Source organism: Prorops nasuta, unplaced genomic scaffold (assembly GCF_024137725.1).
Source record: "Prorops nasuta isolate Cenicafe-Biocafe unplaced genomic scaffold, Cenicafe_Pnas_1.2 PNAS00038, whole genome shotgun sequence".
NCBI lineage: Eukaryota > Metazoa > Arthropoda > Insecta > Hymenoptera > Bethylidae > Prorops > Prorops nasuta.
In genome coordinates, this window is record NW_027116835.1 from 218,868 (window position 1) to 239,579 (window position 20,712).

Below are 20,712 nucleotides of genomic sequence, written 5' to 3' on the forward strand. Positions count from 1 at the left end.
TATCCCTGTGTTAGTCTCTGCGATATTGATTCCTGTGATCGATATTGCAAATCGACCTAGCACGGTCAATAAAATTCCCCGGTGATTAATTAATCGTGAAAATTAATTATAGAAGAGCAGCCGTTGTCCGGTTCTCACTCACTCGTAACGTGTCTCGAGAACGTCAGATTTTAAATTGCTTCCTCACCTTACCGATCCTACTCTGAGTATTATTAGCAGATCGTTTAATTGACTGAAATGGACATTAACTATAGTATTATAAATGATGAATGCAATAGTGACCTAAGCACTCCAGAGGTAACATCTCTCCTCTCTCTCTCTCTCTCTCTCTCTCGTAACTATTGCTATGCTCCTGCTGAATAAAACTAAGCTCGCTCTCATACCGATCAAAAGTTGGATACGCATGAAAGTCAATTAGCTGTAGTCGCTGGATTATCGACCCTCGAGAAAGCATCTCTTCTCTCGAACAATTGAAGTATATATACGCTCGACGCTTTTTAGTTTAACTGCCATTTCCATATATATATATATATATATATATATGTATAGCTTTTGTTTATTAGGAATTATGAATAAAAAGGTCTGCAGAGCTGGCAGTGAATGAAAGAATGGGAAATTTTCAGCGGGTTGAGCAAAGGTCGCGAAGAAAGTGAGCGATTACTAAATTACAATGCACCTTATATAGATACGATCTGTGGACCATAATTGCAGGACTATTCATACATTATTGGATCGTATATTATTTGACGCGATTCAATAACTCGCTGAGCGGGACGCTCGATGCTATCTCTCCGTCGTTAAGCTGCATTCGCAATATCGATCGGCGCTGATGAATGGCCGTGTTTAAGCCCGTCATTTTTTCTCCTGATTATTAAGGTTAAAATTGAATGTGTCCAGAAGGAGTGGTATCGATTGGCGTGTGCGATTTAAGGCGCGCGCGCGCGCGCGCCCGCGTACCACGCGTGAAAAAAAGAGATCCTCGAGCGAGGGCAAATCTGTCTTGGAATGGCGCGAGAACTGCCCGAATTGCCGAACGAAGCCCAGCCCTCCCCCATTCCACCTGGCCACCGGTGCGCCCCTTGCACGAGATACGTGATTTATCGAAAGGACCAAACTGGAAGCCTCTCTCCCGTCGCGGGGCAGCTCCTTATAATATAACCAGCTCATACCTAAAGCGGAAAGCAAAAAGAATCTCTCGCAGCCCGCCTATCGCTCTGGAGGAAGAGGATAAAAATTTAAGGGCTCTCGCGCGTCGAAAATAAGTCAGATTGATCAATTACGTCGAGTGTTCTTCATTATTTGCGTATACATATATACCAATAGTCTCTCCCTTATTATGAAACTGAGAAAATAGCTGCAGGAGCCTCTCCACCTTAAAGAAGCTTTCGATTGACGATTATAGCGCGTTTCAATTACATTTAGCAATATTCTTAGGCATTTCTATTATCTGGAATGTGCAATCAATAACTGGGCTATGAAAAAGATTTGTGCGATTTGCGCTAAAGTATATAGAATCGCTTATAAATATTAGTCTATAGCACATCGTCCAACACCTTAAGGCACGCCTAGCCTTTTAATTATTCCGTTATCGGTGCTCGTTAACAATATCCTCGACTAACAGGTCATCCCTCTGTACTCTCGCGCTGCTTCATATATACAAAGCAACTATAAGTGAGAAAAATAGCTTGGCATGGGTATATAGTATGGGTATACGCGCAGCGACCGAGCGCGTGGGTATATATTCGCAGATATCTATACCAGCTCTCTAAGATCCTACGGGTATACCGGTTACCATGCATTTACTCCCTAGGCGTTTACCTCTGGCTAATTTACAGTAAGATCCGAGGTTAAGTTCTGTCATTATTCCTCCTCGCTGCGTTTACCTTCGGTTCTTTACTCTGAAAATCTCTTCGACAACATTTTTCCCGCGTCTACATATAATATTGCGAATTATACAACACGTTAAACTCCTTCTCATTTATATCAATCTGCTATTTCCGGCTGTGCTTTCCGACTAGTACTTCCGGTAAATGCCGTTAAATTATATTCTGAATTGTGTACACTCTATACATATAGTAAATGGCACGTATAGACGCGATTATACTCTCTTGGTGATTTAAACAATACTGCATGCGGAATGCGAATTGATGAGTTTTACATTTATTCAGTAGGTTCTGATGGTGAGTTTTCATTGCTCGTTCTCGAGGCGACTACTTGCGGCTAATTTACAGCAAGCTGCGCGCAGGCAACACAAGTTCCATCGTTATTTTATCTCACCATGTTTCACGAGAGGTATTCCCATTTGCTCTATTGCGGTACCTTCGTCCAAAATTTCACTCTACTATGTAAAAATAAGACAAGATGTGAAGCGTAGGTCGATCGATCCAGATTTCAAACAATCTACCCCCGATGCTTCTTATTTAATCTCTTCCTCCGAGGAGCTCTGCACGACCATCTCAGTGGCTTGTTCAATTGTTTCAAATGCAAACTGTTCGATCAATAACGTACCGCAGATGAATTTTCCACAAGTTTTTCTTAATACAATGACTTTTTTCATGTGTGTATATATATATATATATATATATATATATTGTTTAATTATATATAAGTGATAAGGAGCAAGTTCCCTTTCCAGTGTGACTATGAAGGTACCACAGGGCGAAACTTTTAATAATCGACGCAACTGCGTGGCTCCACGTCAAGTCGAAGCGAACGTCGCGTCGCCCATGCATGCGTTTGAGTAGCCATCGTGAATATCGCGATCTTGCATCACGGTTGCATGCCCTTCAACGGTTATTCAGGATCTATGAATCATCGTGACATTATAGTATCTTTTGCATGATTTACTGTCACGCGTAAACGAGTCAATTTCAAGAAATGGTGGAAAATTCGTGAAAGACAGTAATATATATATATATATATGTATAAGAGCAGTAATAGAAAGATTGAAAAAAACAAAAAAAAGAGACTCGATATGAAATTACGAAAGTTGCAGCGATGCTAAAAACTATTGCACGATGGATGAGGTGAACGAATAATGGGCGTAAATGTGATGGTTGGGGTGAGAGGCAGACCGCGGGCGATGGGTCGACGATGCAAGTGGGAAATTTTCGAAATTTCGGGTTGATTCGAGTGGACTGATGAGCTTGGCGAGCGTCACCCATGTAACGATCATAGGAACCGATCGGGTCCATTTAGAAGGTAGAACTTGTCGCGTTGGGTCATCCACGCACGTCGATGGAGAGCGGGAGAGCTGTCATCGTGCAGCCAGTCAGAATAAGAGCGAGGATCGAAAATGTTTTAGATATATACACCTATATATACCTATATATGTATGTGTATACTCTTCTCGCGCATGCAAGAAAGCAAGACGCGAGATGGGTTTTAGGTTAGGAGCGAGTTTCGAGATCCGGATCCTCATCGGCTGCTCGGCCGGTCCTTCCATAATCTCGACTCTCATCTACGTGTAAGCACGCAGCCGGAGCGTTTCCCTCCGGAGCTTTTCCCGGCCAGACTCGTAAATTTCGTGCCACTCTTATTTATCTCGGCGCTGATCGACTCCACGATGCGTTTTTGGTTCTCCTATCTTCCTACCTTGCACGCTCTGCCTGCTCTTCCCTTGACAACTCTCCTCCTCTTCTTCCTTAATTCCGCCTTGGCACATGCATGCTTTCGCCTGAAAAATGTTCCGCCTTCTTCCGGAGAATGCAACCATGAGAAATGGCAATGAAACGATCGGCCACGTATTTTTACAAATATAGCTGTATATATGCACGTATATACCTACGACACCAAATTCTCTCAAGAAGCCACGATATATTGCATTACAGCGTCTTCCACTCTTCTTCCTTTTTTTCTTTTCTTCGCTCTATCAGTTTACGCCTATTACGGTATACGCTTAAATACCTGAATTTTGGTTATCAGTGGCTATATTATTGTAGTATAGGTATAGCTAAATAAATGGGCGTATTTTCTTTGTAAGAGAGATTAAATTTGTCCTTTGATTTTGTCGAGCGCACAAGGTAGCAATTACCGAAACAAGTGGAACGAAGTAATCTTTTTTATGGTCCCAGCGAGTTATCTGTAACAGCATCTGTGAGTCGTAAACGTCCTTGTTTCTTCGCTACATTGTTGTACCCTTAGGTTACGACGCGGTCGTTACGGAGGTGTTACCTTTTGTTTTGCTGACCACGTCGAATTATCTATCTTTCCACGTATTTATCGAGGCATCTCGTTCAAAGAAAATTCTCTTGCGCCTTGGTTAACAGGAAAAACCAATGTACTTGTGACCCCTTACCAGTATTTCGTATTCACAACAGTAAACTCTCGAATATTCGATAATCTTACGGTAAGGCCGGTACGGGTAAAGTAAGATGTCGCTGAGGAACTGCTGCAGCTTTCCCAGAAGGGATACCGTGCGACGCTATATAAACATCTATTTCTCCGTGCTCATCCCGTCCACTCGCTCAATGGATATCTCTCTCTCTCTCTCTCTCTCTCTCTCTCTATACATATATTCTTCTCTTGAGTATCCTCCCTAGTATTATTGACAAACTTTTCTTTCCGTGTGACACGAGGTCACTCGACGTCACCCGGGCCATTATCTAAACTAAAAATAAATGATTTTAAGGAATAGGCATAAGAAAATAACCACAATTGTTCTTCGTATTTATGTACCTACATATATATGCTATCTCTGATTAATGTTACGTGCAACCTTACATGATTAAGGAAGCTTTCGAATTTTTTTCTGGGTAGGCTTAATTGGTGTTGTGGCACTCGTTGACGGCAAGAGACGGCAAGATTTCCCAAGCCACTGACACGGTCTAGCTCACACGTCAATTAGTTATATATGAACGCGCGCCGACTTTGAAGGAGCTGCTTCGACACTTCTCTTCGCTCTGGGTTTGCTCGCCACTTGACGCTAATTCTCTTGTAAACTGAAAGTTTTACGCTAAGTTATATTGCTCATTGCTCTACCGTTCCAACTTTTCTGCAGCTTTCTCATTTTTCCGACACATTGAAGATTCTGTACGTATGCAAGTACTCTGCTCCCTTTAGCATCTTTTATGGGAATGACAAGGCGATTATGCCAATTAATAGAGAGAGAGAGAGAGAGAGAGTATAATACTTAATTATCCGATGTATATATACCTATTATAAATTGCCACATATATACAGTACGTGGCATTATCTTTTGTAATGACGTATGTGAGAAACTGAGGTGCATGGCCATAAGTATAATAATAATCCATGTTTGTACAATGTATAGAGGAAATATAAGGAGATTTGGGGAAAATGGCTGTTAAAGTAAGAGGCGAGTGTCGAGTCGAACGGAAGATATGTTAGGTGCAGTCTGATGATTTATAGCGGTAGCGGATGTTGTCTTTGAGGCCGAGGATCCGCATGTGAAACTGGAAAGGGAGCTCTGGCGCGTGTATATTTTTCGGAGTTGCACAGCGTTGTCGGCAGCAGATCGAGGCACCTCTGGCTATTGCATGCATGTGGCTACGTAGTACATACGAGCATGCATATCAGGGAGGCTAACGATATTCAACCGCCACTGGACTCACCGGAGACAGGCATATAGGCTCGAGCTGAAACTATTTGCCCCTGTCTCTCGGCCCCTCGCAGCTCGCTCAGGCTCGCTGGCCCTGGGCCCGTGCACTCTGCAGTCTTCGGCAGCTTCCACAGCTCCGACAGCTCCCACGAGACGGCCGACAAGGACATCCATGCACAGGCTGCTTGCTCTTTGAAATTCTTGCCTGCTAGCGAGAGAGGGTGTGCAACTGCAATGCGCCTCTCACACCGCAGCCCGTGCAGATATATAAAGGCCGATCGGAACCCAACCAACGGAACGGCAGAAGCACCAGAAGTCGGCCTTATAGTATATATATATATATATATAGACGTCCACCGATTGCATTAGCGCAGCATTCTAGAAGATGTCGGCCGGTATCCCTCGACAATCAACAGACTGGAGAAACTAACTGGACAGCGCAAAAAGTTGACCGGAAGCACATCCTCCATCCTGACAGAAGCTGCGATGCCCTTTCGACCGTCCTCCATCATTATTATAGCTATAGGTATATATATATATATATATACATATACCGGTACAGCTACCTCGCCACTAATTTTTTCCTGGCCTTGTTATGCATTTATATAGCCTTAAAATCTTGTAAACGTATTGATGAGATGCAGTTCAAACACTCTTATATATATATATATATATATATGTCTTTATAGAAATAGACGAATGCAAAAAGTAAAAGTTAGGCTAGACTCGAGAGGAAAGTAGGTATTGCTTGGCGAGAATAAAACTAGCCTTTTAGATGGTGTCTTCATCAATAACACAGCCACCTGGCAACCGGTTTCCTCGATCCGCGTACACGTACTTCATTCCCTTAATAAATGCTGTGTGATTGAGTACTCGCTTCCTGGAAAATCCCACTACCGTATTTTCTCTATGAAGCTGAATATCCTTTACGTCATTGTCCGATCTCGAGTGCCTTTTTGCTCGCAGGTATAACCTTATCGCAAAGATCGTTTGATAAACGACAAAAGAGTAAATATACTTGTAAAGAGGGTATCGAACAATTAGAATTTCACACGCCGTCCATAAATATAGATCCCGTAACCAATATATGGCTCTCGTATCGCGTGATTTCAAGAATCTAATAATTGAAGAAAGAATAGAGACCTTGGTCAAGTTCCAAATTGTCCTTTTTATAATATAGTACTTGTGTGTGGAGCGGGCAAGCTCGCGAATAATTTTTTATCAATATAGCTTCCGTTGCGCGCAATTTGTTTCGAGGTAGGATATATCACTCTCGGTTCATTGACTTATTATTGGAGCCTAGCTAACACGACGGCAGTTGAGCTCGGCTCTCAAGGCTTCTCTATTGATCAATTAATACAAAGAAAATTCAACTGGAAAGGAAGGTAAGAAATTAAAATAGGCAAGACGTTTATAGGGCTACAGTTTTTATTCCGTCTTATTTTCATATATAAAGCATCTTTAGCGTCGAATATGCCACTCTATCGTGTTAGAGTTCCCTCTTATAGCCGTTACGCGGTCACGTAAAAACGGATCAAATTCACAGGGAATGCCGAAAAGTTGTAGGGCTTTAAGCGATGTTTTCGATCACTGGCCACCATTTTTATTTCTTTCATTCGGCTCTTCGCGCCGATATATAACATCGAGAATTTCGGGCAGCTGTTAAATATATATATATGATCGAAGCAACAAGGAGGAATCCCCAAGAGCGAAATTGTTAAAAACAGGAGCGAGTAACGTACATGCCAGAGGTACGCGCGTTTCAAGCAATTGTTGAGCTTTTGATCGAGTGGATTATTGCTCGGCTTTGTAAGTGGGTATTTCACGGGGAGAAGGCCGGAGTATACATGTACTTGTAAATGCTAATAATGCCAAAGCATATTAGGTATATATAATCGAGGGATATCGAGCCTCGCGTTCGACCAGTGTATACATATACCAAATTAAAGCTTTGCCATCCGCTGCAGGATTGTCGCAAAGGAGACAGAAGGGACTCGTTATGCGAAGAGGCCTCAATAGCACACCTACGCGTAACCATGGCAAGTGATTCGTATTTGTCGAAGGAAGCATTGACGCTGTGTGTTCTCGGTTGGCGGATCTCTCCAGGATATATCTCGTTGCATGGACACAAAGGGGGGTTCGCAGGGGTAGGGTATCGAGAGGCTCGCGCGTATGTATATGTGTGTGTGTGTGTGTGTATGCGTGGCATGTGCAGTGTCAGTGCTATATAGGCCTGAATGTGGACTCGTTAGCGTACCGGATCAAAAAGCCTATTATGCAAATGATCCACGAAAGACCAGAAGAGGGAATTGAGAATACGGTGCACAAGAGGGACAGGAGGGGGGTGGGGGGGAAGGCATCGAGAGTGTATGTACGTATATATGCCTACATAGCGCACAAGTGCATGGATACAGGGGAGGTGGAGCCAAGTGAAACGAGCTTCCTTTCGCTCGTTATCGGATCGTAAGGCGAGCATTTACACGTCGCGTCGGCCGAGCGCCCCCGCAGACTCTTCCTAACCGCTCTCTCCCTCTCTCTCTCTCTCTCTCTCTCTCTCTCTCTGATACCATCGAGTCATATACGTGCATCGTAGCAACACTGCACGAAAGAAGCCTAAATCCATATACAGTCTGCCGAGGACGCGCGGCGGCAAAATTTCTTATCGACGTATGGACGCGGCTCCCGATCATCAGCACTGAGCCAAAATTCGCCCTCTTTGCCCCCCCTTCTTGTGGCTCCCTCCCGCGTTTGCGCTACTCTCTCTCTCTCTCTCTCTCTCTCTACATACATATAGCTAATCGTGAGTCTCCCAACTTCCCGATCGAATCGCTCGACTACTCGCTCCTCTCGCTTTCATCTCCCATTCAATTATAGCAACGTTCTCTGTAAAACTCCCCGTGTGCAACAGCCCTCTGTGTTAATTGGTAGCCTTGTTGCACGACTTCTCTATCTGCTCATGTCCGATTGCGCTATCTTCTGCTCGGTCTCACAATTATTCACTGGTGTAATAACATGTAAATAGTTCCGCGACTCGCTCCTTTAATTTTTCCAGCCCCCCATCGGCCCCCGACTAGGCTAGATTCCATATCTCGAATGTGCGAGTAACGATCGACTTGCCTACCTATATATATATATGCCCATACAATTGTTTCTCGTCTAATTACAGTTTTGATGGATACTCGTGCCCTTTAAACTTGCTCTTTAATTATTTAAGTCGATCGCTGTACAGGTACATGCGTCTATAGCTGTTTCGACCGTCGTTCATTACAAGCTTCGTATAAATAATGAAACGCCGAATATACTAGTTTTATGAATTGTAAATGTGAATCATTGGATTCTCTCGAGACGAGGAAACGGGGCTGGTGCGATCGGCTGAAAGCTATAGCTCCCACTAAGTAGGAGAGACAAAGTTGACGAGGAAGAAATAATATAAGTATGGTGAACGAGTGGAAGGGAGGAAGAAGAAGAAGCGATAGAAGCAGTAATGGGAATAACCCGGAGGACATTCCGGACGAGGGTAATGAATGTGAGTGACTAATTCGAGGTTTCGGTTTCCGCAAATCGTTATTCGAAGCAAACAATGGAAGCTGTGCACGGGCGGACGTAAGGGGCGGGCCTACAAGACATTACACTTCCTCGCGAGGCACAGTTTCTCGAGAGTTGGAGAGATTCGACCCTCCTAAATAAGCATGGTCAGGATAGGCTCCAATATAGATCAGCCGACCAACTGACACGGAACGCGTATTCAATCTCTCTCTCTACCAATTGTTTATCTCTTAACCCATTCAACGCATATTAATGCATTTTTAACCCTTATCCTATACTTATATAGTAAGTAATATAACCCGTCGTGTCGTCTGCTCGGTGGACGTCATCAATATGGCTGCCAACGACGGACAATCGATGACGTATGCCGAACAGATGATACGACGCAGGTCACATTACCAATTCTATATATATATATATATATATCATTTGAGCTAAAAAAAAGTGTAAAGCAGAATGAAATGAAATTTGTCAAACGTCAAGTCGATTTTCGATAGAAAAATCTGACGTAACGCAGTAACGGTGACAGAAACAGACAAAAAGTCCGACCCCTAGCCTCTATATAATCTCTGATATTAGTGTGTTTAGCGTGGAAAAATTCTTGTACACTTTGAGCTGCGGATAGAAAATGTTTTGAGAAGAATGCTTTGATCATGCTGTTTGAGAGGGTGGAGGAGGAGGAGGAGGAGGAGGTGGTGGAGATCGAATGCGAATGCGAAGACGAAGGCGAATGGCCAAGTAGCCGAAGACGAAGGAGGAAAAGAAAAAGGAATGAACGGGTGGTGCGCTTCTTGGACTCCTCGTCGTAGCCTAACAGATCGCATCAACGAGATCATCGCGGAATTCGAGCACGGCCTAGCGACCACCAAGAACTGCTGCTCGCCTTGCAAACCAGTTGAAACCAACTGTTATACGGATAGCCCTTGTTGCATGAAATCATCGTTGCACCACTTGTCACCAACTTGTTGCTCGACTAGCTGGCCGGTATGCTCTTTTCCATATCCAACGCAGGACCCTCTTCGTCCTTTTCAAGATAGTCCTTATCGCGCAAATCAGCTTTCTTGTAAAACTATGAAAAAAGCCTCTTACGGACCACTCCTATCGACGAAGAATCTCCCTCCGGTTAAGCCAGGAAGAAATTTACTCCGGTATTTAGCAGGCAAACATTTAGCTCCATTACTCAGAGGAAGATTGTCCTTGTACGAGAAATCCTGGCGTTTCCCTACAGAGAGTACTGCAGCCTGTCCAAAGGTTCGCGAAGCTTCGGAGCGGCCTCTGGCACTACTTCCCAGCCCCGTAAGACCAGAACCCTACCGCAGCTTACAACCCTCTGCCCCGGCAGATTCTACTCGCGATATCCTTAGATCCATCCGCGCTATACGCGTGCCACCGTTCGGACCTCCAGTCGATTCTAGGATAAATGCCATTTCCTCCATGCACAAAAACATGACTACCTTCGCAAATGGCTTATCTTCCAGATCAAAACTTGACACGTGTCCCTGCCATAAGCTGCCTGTTTGCAAACCGTTGCTCACATTGCTGCGACCTTTGTCCCGAACGTATTTGCCAAGAGTGCCAAGCAACCTTTGGCAAGATTCATTGCAATCGAAATCTGACCTGAAAAGAAACAAAAATGCAAATGACAAGTTTGCCCTTTCACCTATCAATCGCAACGAAAGCTCAAACATTTATTTAACCAAATATTCTTTCCCCTAAAATAATTCATGTAAAATGATATAATACTAAGAGGTGAAATAAAATTCTAATCCTTGTATATACAACCCTGTCATTTATTATGATATTTCAGCAATAATAATCTGAGCTTGCGCGAAACAAGTGTTGTATATATATATATATATATGTATATAGGCGAACGAACGGTGCAACGGTGAAATGCGTCTCTATAGCATAATATGGGCTAAAATAGACCGTATAGGATTGAATTAAAGGAATTAGTAGAAGGAGGAGTTATTGAAAAGTTTATACACACAGAAAGAGAGAATATATTGAAAATTGTCAAGACCCAGTGCTCGAGCTGTCAATCGTTTACCATTGCGGTTAGGAATAAGTTGAATAGTATCGCCAGAGGTTTTGCTTTTTTCTCCATTTGTCGCAGGAGAAACGCATTGTCGTGCGATTTAACAGTTCGGGTCACTGTCCCATTGACCGATTTCGACAAAGAACCTTTTCTCGATTCGTTCGGGACGACAGGACGAGGTCTTGACGATATTCGGTATGGAAAGGACTTTATCCCTCCTTTAAGGACCCTGCAACCTTCTAGCGGGCAAAGCCAAGGTTTGCCATGCTTCGCGCATTTGCGTTTGCGTTTGAGGAGCCTTTTATGCTCTCGCTCGGTAAACAAACCATGTCATCCACTCGGCCCGTGCATGCATGGTGACGTACAGCTGCATCTAAAATGCCATCGCTCGAGAAATATCAAAACTACTTTACTTTAACGTTTCGATCGACTCGAGTAAATAAACTCTGCAAAGAAAAAGAGAGGGAGATCAATAAGTTGTGTAAATATATTGACATTTGCGCGGGATTGGCGGGTCGGAAGAAGGATATGGCCGGAAATTGAATGAAGCCTAAAGTCGAGGGAGGCTATATAGAAGGAAAGAGTGTGTTATAGGAAGCCTAATATAATCGTGCGTTACGGAAGTCACGCCCGATAGAGTATGGTAATTAACCGATCCACACGCGGTAACATATTGGTATAGGGGAATAAGGGCTGGGGCGAGGGATAATAAATGATGCATCGAGCGAGGCCGGCCGAGAGCAGTCCGAGCACTCGTTATCGTCGTTAGCCGCCGCCGCCGCCGCCGCCGCCGAGTATATATACACGTCGCACGCACACGCGTGCATGACTGTCCCGCGATGCGGAAAACTGGCCTGGCACAGCTGTCAAGGAAAAATACATTTCCATCTGCTGTGAGCAGCGGCTCAGCATGCATGGGAGCCGGGAGGAACCTACCTACCTCTCTCTCTCTCTCTCTCCATATATATACACATATAAACACACCTTATGAACCACGAGCCTGCACACTCGCAAATACACATTAGTCTTGAGCGAATGATCGATAAACAGCGACTTTCACGAGCTGATCAAATCCCCTCTTCGCAAATCCAATTAATTAGAAAGTTGCATGTACTCTGCACTTTGATTAGCCTAGGCTTTGAGCAATAGCTACATAGGCTAGCTTCCATAGATCCTAGATCGGATAGATCATTTGGTGCAGCGTATAACGAACCCTCGACAGTCAGCTGGGAAATCAAACGATTAAGATATTGCGATTACGGATGTTGTCCAATGAACAAACGCATGCGTAACGTAATGCAACGCGTGCATTTAGAAGCTATACTAATATAAGGTAGGTTTTTACTCCCTTTAGAAAGCTGCGATGCGAGATGGACGATTCATGAATCTGCGACTGATCGAGCCGTCGAAAGACAAATATATATATATATATATATATACTTCTATATGTAACATGTATAATAGAATAATCCTGCGGAAAAAAGGCGAAAAAAGATGATCGATTCATTGAAATAGATGGATCTATATCTGTTTTTCGCGCAATCTATTTTCCTATTGGTGCAGCACGATGGAAAATAGTATTGCGAGTGAGCTGTTGCGCGCAAGATCGAATGAGAGATACGAGTGGAAAATCGAGTGACGCGCGCGCGACGTTGAGAGAAAGGGTGAGTGAGTGCAGTGCGATATGCGAAAAAATATAATAGGGCGCCGCTGCATGCTCTCTACCGGAGAGAAACATGACTCACGCTGATTTTTCTTTCCATCATTTCCATGACGAATGTGACCGGGAAATAAGGGATCGAGCCTTTGGCAAAATTATATGCATGAAAGAAACGCGGTAAAATGTCGAAAGCGTTGGTTTCGTGGGGGTCAGTGGGGAGGGACGGGGCGAGGACCCGAAAACAGGGCTGGCCATGTAATTATTGAGGAATGAGTTATCGTCCAGTGCGTGAGCGTCGTCCTCGTCGCCATGCAACGGTGTGCCGACAAAGAGAGAGAGTGCCAGTTGAGTATCCCTCCCTCCCTCCTGATTTCTGCTCCAACTGGCACAAACGGAAATAATCGAGCCTCGACTATCGATACATCTCTCCATCATTGAGGGATCGATCGAACGGTGCGATCAATTGCGCACTTATTAATATGCAATATGCCTTTCCTCATAGTCCCTTGCACCAAGCGCATTGTCCAACAATTCAATGTGCGCAATAAATAGGCGGCCGCGCACGTGTGTCTACATAGCAACAACCGGTTTTCCCTAATCACACTTTTCCTCTATCTTTCTTTTCATTTCTAACCGTCCATTGCGGCCCTCACCATTTATTTCCTTCCGTTCTTCCTTTTCCTCAGCATCTTGCAGTCGAGCATATATATCGCTAGGCGTGAACAGGGACCCAGTGGCCTTAGCGCAGAGAGGAAGCGGTCTAACGCAAAGGAACTATTGTCGGCTTCCTCGCACATGAATGCAGTCATCCGTTGAATACAAACAAACCCCGAGAACCCTAAATCTGCCAGTATTTTAACATTCCAAAGTAAGGGTAAATATTATTTTCTACATAGAGGTACATATATGTGTAATATAGCACATTTTTCTTAGTCTTTTATTAATAAATATTTGATAGTTTATATATATATATATATGTAATAGTAATTTAAACGATTTGTAAGTTAACATACACATTTTCAACCTATTGAATAAACAGCTTCTCTCTCCTTTCCTTTTGCAGTATATAGTAATGTGTTGATAAGTAAATTTGCGCAATGTTAATTAGTTCTTTTAGCTTTATCCCATGAATGTTTATACGAAATCGAGCACTCTTCGATACTAACAGGTAAATAAAATGGAGTGCCGGATGAAATCGCGAATCGCTTTATGTGCTGGTTTGCATCAGTTAAGGAATTTCCACGATTGCAGTTTTCGTGACGGACTTGCGGTAGCACATCGCTGTCTCTTTACATCCAGTGCTCATTCAGAAAATAGATTCGTACACAACTCTCCTCGTTAATATATCCTTACGTATACAGGTAACAACATTTATTATAACAATTTCCACTTGCTAGAATTTTATTGCTGCTAAAAAGTAATCATTGTCATGCGTGGAAGCTCAACTGAATTTAACAAGATTTCCTTCTCCCTCGCAGCTTTAATATTACAGCTATTTTCTATCGAATTTAAAGTGAATATAAATGCGATAGCAGCGGAACGCCGATGACTCGGTTCAATTATTGTAAAGATTGATATAGAGGAAGCATAATTAATTTGGTTAGGTATAGTGCAATTAACCAAGTGCGCTCAAATGATAAACCGATTGTGCGATTATAAATATAAAGAATGGTAGTTTATTCGTGCTCTCTCGCTCAACGGTCGCATGGATGCACCGATTTTCTCTCCTTTTTTGTAACAAATATATACACCTATATTGATATTTTTTGTCTTTCCCATCCCCCGTATTAATCAAGACGTTTCTCTGGCCCTCCTTTTGGTGAACTTGATACATAGCTGCAATTTATCGCACCGATAGCAATCAGATTAATTTTTTTAAAACACCTATGCTACAGCAGGGCTTTTATCAAACCTGAATGAACATTCCTATCTAACACGTTTTTCTATATATATACCTATACAAAATTATACTTTATTTCGCATTACACACGTATGCTTATATGTATTAATTATATATGGGTAGAATTGTTCTTTTTCGGACTTTTTAGTGAAATGTATACAAGTGTCATTTATCGCCCGTGTACAACGACGCGACGATCAGTTACGTGACAGGGTTTGAAAAATGAATTAGTTTTTTGCCTACTAAATTTTTCGAAAGTACACGTTGAATTCGATAAATCACGCGCACGATTTACATTAATTAACTTTTTCGGAGAATAAGGAGCCTCGAATTAAGACTGAAGAGTTTCCAGAGGTTGGTCGCGTAGAAAGTATTTGGTTAGCAGGTGAAGCAACTGTATGGGTGCTGCGGTAAATTTTTCGAGTCCCTATCGACATAGCAGAGATTCGGACGAATTAACGATGAGGCAGCGCGCGACGGTGAAACTATACATCTAGATGCATGCATGGCAAGCTGCAGGCCAAGCTTTTTAATGGGCCAACTCGACGACCCCTATAGCTATACACTTTTTCTTTTTCTTCGTCCGACCGAGTAGAGGTTTGCCCAGGAGTCCCGAGGAAAGATGTCTGCACGATGAGCCCTGCAGAGGCAGAATCCATGCACAGAGCTATCACCAGCATGCATCTGCGACTATACCAACTAATTCGCTGCTGCGCCTGCGCTCCCATGCAACACGCCTCATTCCGCACGCGGTCTCGTTTCACATTATACACTTATATATATATATATATATATATATTCGCTTTAACGAGTGTGTCCTCGTCGCTATAAGGGCGGGGCGGAGCGAAGCCGGAGCACCTCGCAGCTTAGCGCACTAACTTCATTTCACTCTCCGGCCCTGCAGCTTATTATTCCAACTTTAATCAAGCAATGATTAATCCCTCCCTCGTATATATATATATATATATATATATATAATATTACAACGGAGCACTGCAACCGCGTATAACTTTTAATTTCATCGGCGTTTAATCATCGCGCAATAATTGGGTAATCTATAGAGTTTATCAAATTTACTGTAGAAATTATTATTCTAGGGTAATAACGTGAAAAATATGTGCATTGGCAAAGCCGTTATTAATATCTGGTCGCAGAGGAAGGGACAGAAATTTGATTAATGGTGTCGCAAAATATATTGCGTTCACGCAACAAGCGAGTTTTTCATAGTATTCATAAGGAGGAGGAGGAGGGAGAGGAACGGGACCATATAGCAGAGAGTGATTCATTATTCGCGTTAATGAATACAGTGGGGTCCGGTGGACACGTTCCTCGCTATATTATAGTCGCCACGCGGTACGGAGGACCCAACGAAAGCCGCAAAGATCGCAGCGGCATGGCCGGATGGCTTCATCCCGCAGCGCGGCTTCCGAGGCGAAGCCATTTTTCTGTATTATCTCGATGACGCAGCTCGAGTCCATAATTTATATCGCGCGGTCTCCGATTGTAGCTTTAATGACATAATTCCAGCTGAGAAAGAGAGAGAGAGAGAGAGAGAGAGAGGGAGAATTCCGACCGTACCATCAGTAACCAGTCCGCACGTTGACCCCGCAGAAAATTCGTCTTCGGCCCAAACCCGTATATGTGCACGCGCGGCTACGACGTACGACGTAAGGAATAAAAGTCACATGCTCGATATCCTTTATTTATTTGTTTATTATTTCTACCAAAATGCATTATTCAAACGCCGTTATCGCGCGCGTTAATAAAATATTCGTAACACTCGAGGCTTTAATAAGTTACTCTTGCATGGAAATATATATTATAAAAATTAATACCTCGCGCGGTTTATCCTCTCCGTCCTTCCTTCATATTTTACTCCGTTTAAGGATTATCCAAGAGCTTATCTCATCAATTATACCAAGGACTTTGAACAGTATTTGGAACGTTGAGCAGGCAACAAAATTGCTAAGAGTTTTTTTATGCTGATTCCTCTGCGCTTATATCATTATATACAAAAATATTTTTCCAGGATTTATTGCAAATACAATTTACTCGTGTAATTTCAAGAACGTGTAAGATACGGTATATTATAAGTATATGTATGGATATAATGAAATCTATAGTTCTCGAGTTACCGAAAGGGAAGCAAAATGCTTAAACGGTACTCATGGTGAGATTAAAATGAACCCGAACGTAATTGATACTAAATCGCCAATTTGTTTCACTGGTTATATAACGCTCCATTAGGAATCTAATTACCAACTGTACGATAATATTTGCGCCATAATCGTGGAACATGGTAATAATCTAATAGTGTGATTGGTATATATAGTATACACGATAAGAGTGACTGTTGATTTTAGTAGGAAATTGTAGTTACACGTATATATATATATATAGTATAGCTATGAACGATGCTACCCTGCATGCTTATCCATAAGCTACGATGGCGGTAGGTATAATGTTAATTAGGGTATTTTTTAATAGTTTGTGTGCCATAAAAATATAACATTGTAAAAATGAAAAGGATGAAAGTTTTATAACGCGAGTTTATTAGATTAAACAATCAAATATAAAATACTCGTGTATTTGGCTCAATATCGATTCTTCTTAAATAAAGGAAACAATAAGTAAATCTACATTAGAGAGAGAGAGAGAGAGAGAGAGCGAGAGCAGAATACTAATAAAGACAGTGTATAGGAGGAGTTTGCCAAAATAAACGTGATTTATATAAGAGAAGGTTTATCGATTAAGATGGTGCGCGCAGTGAAAGAGATGCGAGAAAAGAAACATATAATGTAAGCGACGGAAAGGGACAGAAAAGAGAAAAGTAAATAAGTTTATATATGTAATGAATGTACGTATGGATGAAGTAAGAGGGGAATGGAAAGGAAAAGGAAAAGAAGAAGCGAATATATACCGAGACGCGCGTATTGCCGTGCGCGCTCGTAAAACGTTAAGGGCTACGGGGCAGGCTGAGTCTGATTGAGTTACGATTTAATTAGGCCGCGCGGCCAATCAGTAATTAAGATATCCGCTAATCAACCTACCAGGTCTCTCTTCGATTTTCCTTTCTCGATCCCTCTTCTCCCTCGCTTCTCCTACGTGCTTTTATTTCTCTCACGCGAGAAATTCCACTGTTCGTCCCCTCGCCGCTATTGCCACTCGAGTAACCGACATCCATCTCCCCAGGATCCAAAATTCGGCAGCTCGAATGTACACCAGATGGATATATATATATATATATATATATATATCTGAATCGCCAGTATACTGGCAGTAATTGCTCGGACAGCCGCAGTATATATGCTCAGTCGGCCTTAAAACGGCGCAAATATATAACGATCGAGGACGGATCGCTAATAAGCAGATTTCGAACATTCGTAAAAATATCAAGCATTTTTCAACATTGGAGAGGAATAGATTAATTTATCATATATAGATAGATCATTTTTAAGGTTAAAAATTAATCAATTATAATATAATATATAGTAAATGTAATAGTCATATACTATACATATAATATGTCTTTGAGATAAGTCTCAACGTGTTAATTCTCAGGGTGAGGACTATAGATACCTATATATATTTATAGAATGAAATAATGACTATCGATGAAGGGTTGTTTGGGACGATAGTTGTGCGGAGTGTAGAAAATTTATTGAGAGAGCTGTGGAGAGCAACGGAGAAAAGATCGGTCCACGTGGGTCCACAGGTCCACAGGATGCAGGCTTGAGCCTTACAATCGATTTGAAAATCCATGTTCGCTGTTGCATCGTGAATGTACGTGTTGTTGTACGTGCTGTACGTGTTTATTGATCACTCTTGCAGACTCGCGCGATGGTGCTATAGGTCGATCGGAGGGGCATGCATGCAGGTTAGAGAAAAGTGCAGCGCGCGGGCTGTGTTGTGTGTGTGTTGTTGGACGGTTAAAGAGAGTGGCCGGGGTCGGTCTGGAGAATTTATGCAATGTCGGGTGCTTTGATCGAGCTCGATGACGCCTTTCCGAACATCGATGCTCGACCATATAGTTACTTATCTGGTGGGAAGGATTGGAGCTAGGAAATTCTCATATGGCGATTTACGGAGAGCCGACTCGAGTTTCGTTTGCTGCATGCGTACGCTCCAGATCCAACGGAGCATATTTAACAGAGATAACGATCCGACGTACGGCGTAATATTATGTCGAACATATGTAAATAAGTGCCGTGCCGTGTAAACAGTCTCTTTTATTATCGGGCCTTTAAAGTGCTCCGATCTGCGCGCGCGCGCGCTCTTTAAACCTTTCATCCTGCCTCTACCACGCACACAATACACATTTTAAAATTCGTGCTTTGATTTAGTAATAAGTTTCATTTGATAGAGATTGCTTTTCTGCATGCACTCGTATCTCGATCCCCCATCTCTCTCCCTCAATGATTTTACTATATATGCTTCTTCAACCCAAGTAACTTACAGCTATATATTTTGTTAATATTGCAGGAAATAAGCAATAATTAGTCTACGTATTATATATATTGCCTACTCGAAAAGAAACAGGCCTGCGAGAAAAAGCAATTTAATTTTTTTATCGCTTCTGGATATACGAGGAATAAAGTTTAATACTGACGATTGGGGAATTTCTTCAAGAAGAAAAATAGTGGACTAGCGCGTCATCTACCGGTAGATGCTTGTACTTGGAGAAAGTTGGCGCAACACACGCATTTAACTATACTCTCGTCAATTGCCAAGCGCTATAATTCTTTTCCATTTTCAATTGATTATTATGTTATTTCCATGCAGGATGTGTCGATATTTATGTTGATAAAATTTTAATAAGTAACACAAACATCAACAGCATGTTCTAATTTTAGGCAGTCAGTTGGATAGACTGTAGACTGACGAAGATATATATCCCTGTGAGAATTTAAATCATTTTTCTGCTAGTGCGATTAAACGCTGTGCATATACCGGCCGAGTATGCGGGATAACGTTGATTGTAATTAACAGTCAATGATTACATTAGTCCTGCTGCCGGTTAATTGTCGGACGAAGAGTAATGGTGCAAAATCACGCCAGCGTTACTTAATTGTAAGTTTTTCAATCTCAAAATTTGATCCGGAGAGAGAGAGAGAGAGAGAGAATTTTACCAGACACAGAATTTCTCGTACGATTGTACGTATAACGTATGCCAAAGAAATAATAGAAAATCAACAGTATAGCAATAAGAGTATAAAAGATTTTCAGAGATTTATTCGTTTCAATTGCATTATATCTGTATATACTCTAATGTTATACCTACTCGACATTCATAATTGCTCTTATATTCCTCGTTTTATTTGCGGTTGATTGACCTCAATTGGTTTAAAAGCCTCGAGTCTAGAGTCAAGAGTTTCAATCGTGATTCTTAATGCGACTGCCAGATTGTCATTTTATACAGCTACTTGGTATCATTTTACGATGCATTATAAGCTTGTGTAAGCCTACTTCTCCTAGCTTCTAATGGAATAATCTAATAGAATAGGTAAAAGGCCTTTCGAGTATGATTTAGGCTGTTAGACCTAGGCCTGCGATCTCTCAATAATTTACCTCGCAGTGGAATTTATCCACGATTTGGTATTTGTTATATTAAAAAGAAAAAAAAACTATAGAAAAACAATAAAATAGCCTTGTTCGTCATAGTTTTATGTATATAATTAAGGAGAAGCTGGTGTGAGGTTAGGTATAAAGTAATTACGTAATAAAAGTTATCAGAGGAGAATGACAGATCCGTAGAAAAAAGGACACACAAGAGCATCATAATGGCGTTTAAAAAACATTTCAGGGGAGACTTGTGAAGAATTTCATGGAGAAACGGTTTATCGCGGATGTAACGAGGGTATGGATAATAATTCCGATACGTTCGAGCGACCAAGATAATTTCCGTTCGTGCGGGACTGCGGGAGAGAGTCAGCGTGGCGCGGCGGCATCGACGTTTCGCGGCTGATTTATAGCAGGATCCTGGATTACCGATGAGTATTGAGTATAGT